Below are 5,571 nucleotides of genomic sequence, written 5' to 3'. Positions count from 1 at the left end.
GTGATTGGTTGTTAGATGGAAACAGTTTACGGTCTTTTACAAATCTTTGTATGTCTAGCATTTTTACGATGAGTGAGTACTGTCAATCATAATACACACACAAAACAAGAAAGAAAAACGACGAAAACTAGCAGGGGCACGCACCAGCCCAGACGTGTAGGCCTTCCAACTGCCTTGTGATCCGTAGTCATTGTACCCCGCACGAGTGCACAACAAGTTGTAAATTTTAGCTTCTAAAACTTACGATTTTATTGGTCGCGGTTCTGAAACTTTCGATTTGGTCATCCACTCATACCAAGTTTCAGAAGTCATCGGTCGCAAGTTCTGAAACTTAAGTTTTTATCGGAAGCTTGTATCAAGTTTCAGAAGTTGAAACTTAACGATGTTTTCTTAAAACTCGCCAAAATGTATTCAAAATTGATCTAATTTGAAAGCCCTCCTCATCAGAAACACGAATATGAATACAAAATTTTATTTGGATATTTGGCTTAAAAGATAGAAAAGAAAGCCAGAGAAAAAGAGGTTTCGTACCCCCGCACCTGCATGCTACAAATCCCTTTCCAGAAAATTGATTGTCCATTTTCGCTTTGACATGTGCACCTCCGAACAACCACTAGCTGACATGTATAAAAAAACCAGGATACACATAAAAAAGATTTAAATATCTAAAGAAAAAAATTAGTACACCCCTTCAAAGTATAAGAGCATCTCCAAAGCCCCCGGTATCCACCCAATAAGGTGGTATACTAAGTTTCCCCAATATCATCTTCAGATTATCGGGGGGCGGGGGGTGCTTTTGCAGTTCCAATAACTTGTCCTCAATAATCAATTCTCTTTTGTTTCTCTCTATGCATGTGACGCCCGGATAACGAGGCTACAGTAATCCCACGTTAATGATGCCACGTCACCATGGTTACTGTTGTTAATCTCGCGTTAGTTCAAAACCGATTCTAATTCAAAATTCAAAATCAAGCAAACAATAAAAGTTTTCAAATATTAAAACTAAAATGTTCAATAAATAGTAGATAAATCAGAGGCTATGATAAAATTGTAAACAACATTATTAAAATTTGATAAGTGACTAAAACAACCTCAAACAGTGGCTGAAAACATTCTTTAATAACCTTTTTATTAATACAAAATAAATATGAAATGATAATTACCCCAAACCAGTTTTTGATGGTAGGATATATTGTGCTGTGATTTGTGGGCCAGCTCTCATATTTTACAAAACTCATTTGGTGCCCAAACAATTAGACAAAACAAAAAAAAAGGTAAAATAAGAAAAGGTTAAGAAAACAAAACAAACAAACAAAATAAAAAGAAAAAGGAAAATCCCTCGGCCCAACTGGGCCACGGCTTAGCTGGCTGGCCCACCGGCCCATCCCCGCCATGGCCTATATGGCCTGTCGTGCCCGAACCCTAGCCACGACCCCCACAATCCCCACCCCACTTTCCCCACTCGCTCTCTCCCTTCCCTCCCGATCTGGATCGGGGAAAACGCCGCCCCGGTCCCGTTGCCCCCGAGCCCGACGCCGGGGCCCGCCGTCGTCCCGCCGTCGCCGGGTTGCGATCCCGTCGCCGTTGCCTCCTCGCCCCTCCTCTCCTGAAGACGCGGCCACACCTCGTCGCTCGTCGCCGACCCCGTCGATGGCGCCCATCCCCGACGCCGTCACCTCGGAGCTGCCACGCCGTCGCCGGACCTTGTCGCCGCCTCGCCGTCCTCCTCCTCGTCTCCTCCTCGCCGGACCACCCCGCGCATGCTGCCCGGACCCTACGAACCCCGGTGAGGCCCTCGGTCTCTCGTCCTCTCCCCGCACTCGTTGTCCGCCCGATGCTACCCCGTGGCCGTGGTCTCCTCCCCGCGCCGCGACTGGATCGACGTCTCGCGCGCGCCCACCGTGGCCGCGCCTCGCACGCGCCTCTCCCGTTGAGCGCCCACCGTGGCAGCCTCCCCTGCTCTGCTGCCCCTCGCCTTCGACACCCCGCCGCTTGCCCGGGCCGTGCCCTACCCCCCCGTTGCAGCCGCCCAACCGTCGGTGCCGCCGGCCGCGCGCCCCCGTGCGGCCTTGTTCCGCTGCATCCCCCTGCGGGCGAGCGCCCGTTCAGGTGCGTCTGCGCCCGCCCCATTTCACCAGCGCCCGAACCCGCTATGCCCCCTGTGCCTATGACACATCGGGCCCGCCCCCAGAACGTTTAAAAAAAGAATTAAAAAAATATTAATTAATTAATTAGTTAATTAGATAATTAATGAACTTAATTAGATCTATTAATTAACCTGATTAACTCTGATTAGATAACCTAATGATTAATTAACTAGTTAATTAGGTTTAGTTAAACTGTGACTATGACAAGTGGGACCCACCCGTAGGTTTGACTAAGTCAACAGGACTGTTGACTGCTGACTGGGCCTACTGACCGTGCTGTTGACCCAGTCAATGGCCCCATCTGTCAGGTTGACCAGTCAACTCTGTTGACTGCTGACATCAGCATGACATCATGCTGATGTCATAAATCCATTTTTGAATTAAATTAAATAATTAATTAAATTCCAGAAATTAATAAAATCTTTAGAAAAGCATATCCTTTAAACCGTAACTCGGATTAAATTATTTTCAACATGAGAGTTGCTCAGAACGACGAGACGAATCCGAATACATAGCCTGTTTGTCCGCCACACATCCCTAACCTATCGAACTGGCAACTTTCCTCCTTCGGTTCATCTGTCCGAAAACGCGAAACACCGGGGATACTTCCCGGATGTTCCCCCCCTTCAGCGGTATCACCTACTACCGCGTTAGGGCACACCGAACACCGTGTATTGTCTTGTTATGCTTTGATTGTTCTATTATTTATTGTGTTCCCTCTCCATTACTTCTTTCCGATAGACCCCGAGACTGCCGGCGACCCCCAGTTCGACTACGATGTTGGTGACTCGTCCTGCTTGCCAGAGCAACCAGGCAAGCCCCCCCTGATCACCAGATATCACCTATTCTCCTCTATACTGCTTGCATTAGAGTAGTGTAGCATGTTACTGCTTTCCGTTAATCCTATTCTGATGCATAGCCTGACATTGTTGATACATGTGTTGATACCTTACCTGCAATCCTAAATACTTAGTATAGGATGCTAGTTTATCATCATTGGCCCTACATTCTTGTCAGTCTGCCTTGCTATACTATTGGGCCGTGATCACTCGGGAGGTGATCACGGGTATATACTATACATACATACATACTATACAGATGGTGACTAAAGTCGGGTCAGCTCGATGAGTACCCGCAAGTGATTCTGATAAGGGGGCTGAAAGGACAGGTGGCTCCATCCCTGTAGAGGTGGGCCTGGGTTCCCGACGGCCCCTGACTGTTACTTTGTGGCGGAGCGACAGGGCAGGTTGAGACCACCTAGGAGACAGGTGGGCCTGGCCCTGTTCGGCGTTCGCGGATACTTAACACGTTTAACGAGATCTTGGTATTTGATCTGAGTCTGGCTACTGGCCTATACGCACTAACCAACTACGCGGGAACAGTTATGGGCACTCGACGTCGTGGTATCAGCCGAAGCCTTCTTGACGTCAGCGACGGAGTGGCGCGCGCCGGATTAGACCGCGTAACGTGACTTCCTTTGTAATGGAGGTTGCTAGGTCTGCTTCCGGCCGCCCTCGCAACGTGCAGGTGTGCAATGGGCGATGGGCCCAGACCCCTGCGCGCATAGGATTTAGACCGGCGGGCTGACTTCTCTGTTGTGCCTAGGTGGGGCTGCGATGTGTTGATCTTCCGAGGCCGGGCATGACCCAGGAAAGTGTGTCCGGCCAAATGGGATCGAGCGTGTTGGGTTATGTGGTGCACCCCTGCAGGGAAGTTAATCTATTCGAATAGCCATGATCTTCGGTAACAGGACGACTTGGAGTTGTACCTTGACCTTGTGACAACTAGAACCGATACTTAATAAAACACACCCAGACAAGTTCCACAGACAACCCGGTGATCGCTTTTCCACAGGGCGTCGAGGGGAGGATCGCCGGGTAGGATTATGCTATGCGATGCTACTTGGAGATGCTACTTGGAGGACTTCAGTCTACTCTCTTCTACATGCTGCAAGACGGAGGCTGCCAGAAGCGTAGTCTTCGATAGGGCTAGCTATCCCCCTCTTATTCTGGCATTCTGCAGTTCAGTCCACCGATATTGCCTTTTTACACATATACCCATGCATATGTAGTGTAGTTCCTTGCTTGCGAGTACTTTGGATGAGTACTCACGGTTGCTTTCTCCCCCCTTTTCCCCCTTTCCTTTCTTTCTGGTTGTCGCAACCAGATGCTGGAGTCCAGGAGCCAGACGCCACTGTCGACGATGATTCCTACTACACTGGAGGTGCCTTCTGCTACGTGCAGGCTGCTGGCGACGACCAGGAGTAGTTAGGAGGATCCCAGGCAGGAGGCCTGCGCCTCTTTCGATCTGTATCCCAGTTTGTGCTAGCCATCTTATGACAACTTGTTTAACTTATGTCTGTACTCAGATATTGTTGCTTCCGCTGACTCGTCTATGATCGAGCACTTGTATTCGAGCCCTCGAGGCCCCTGGCTTGTATTATGATGCTTGTATGACTTATTTTACTTTTAGAGTTGTGTTGTGATATCTTCCCGTGAGTCCCTGATCTTGATCGTACACGTTTGCGTGTATGATTAGTGTATGATTGAATCGGGGGCGTCACAAGTTGGTATCAGAGCCAACGGCCTGTAGGAATCCCCCTTTCCAACTTCTTGGCCGAAGCAGACTCTAGACTTTACAAAACTTTTACTAACATGGCTGTGCGGCCCATGGGCCCACGTCGCCATTGGGTGGTATTAGGATCTTTTATTCCTCGTCTATACTCTGGGATTCTAATCTCTCTTTTATTTGGGTTAAATTATTTTGCTGAAATCTAACTCTAGGTTCTCGTTAACACTTCCTGCTGGAGAGCCCCTTCATTACAGATGATCGACCGCTTCAACAGAAGATTCTGACAATACTCTCCGATGTTTCCCCGAGACCCTTGTGCCCTTCGCCGTTGCAATTCCATACCACCGATAAATCCCTATGGAAAGCTACATACACTTGTCGTCCATAACTTCATTCCCAGTTGATCTTGTTATTACAAGATACCTCGGAAATTCTCTCTATTATTCCGAGAATACTTTGTACCTACTGCCTTGCAGTTCATTATCCACATATACACCCCTATGGATAATTTCTCGCACTTACCGAGTATCCGCCCATCCCTAGTTGTTTGTGTGTTTCACTAAGTTCTTCAAAATAATATTCAAACTTCCGAAAATCCTGAGTAGCTTATTGCTCTTGAAGTTCTTGCTTGCTTGCATTATGGTTAATCCCATAAGTCTAGTAATCTTATTGGCATCCTTTGTCACTATCATTTTAAGTCCGTTAATTCTATATGTGTGCGAATGCACGCAATCATCAATTGATCCTGATAAATTACCTTTTCGGCTTAGACGTCTTTCGCACATGAGCTGGTTCTCGGCCAATCAGATTGCCATCGGTTGTACCCCTAAGTCTATTCAACTTATCCATCCTT

The sequence above is a fragment of the Triticum dicoccoides genome, chromosome 5B (assembly GCF_002162155.2).
Source record: "Triticum dicoccoides isolate Atlit2015 ecotype Zavitan chromosome 5B, WEW_v2.0, whole genome shotgun sequence".
NCBI lineage: Eukaryota > Viridiplantae > Streptophyta > Magnoliopsida > Poales > Poaceae > Triticum > Triticum dicoccoides.
The sequence above is the reverse complement of the archived record's forward strand: the minus strand, read 5'-3'. Positions refer to the sequence as shown.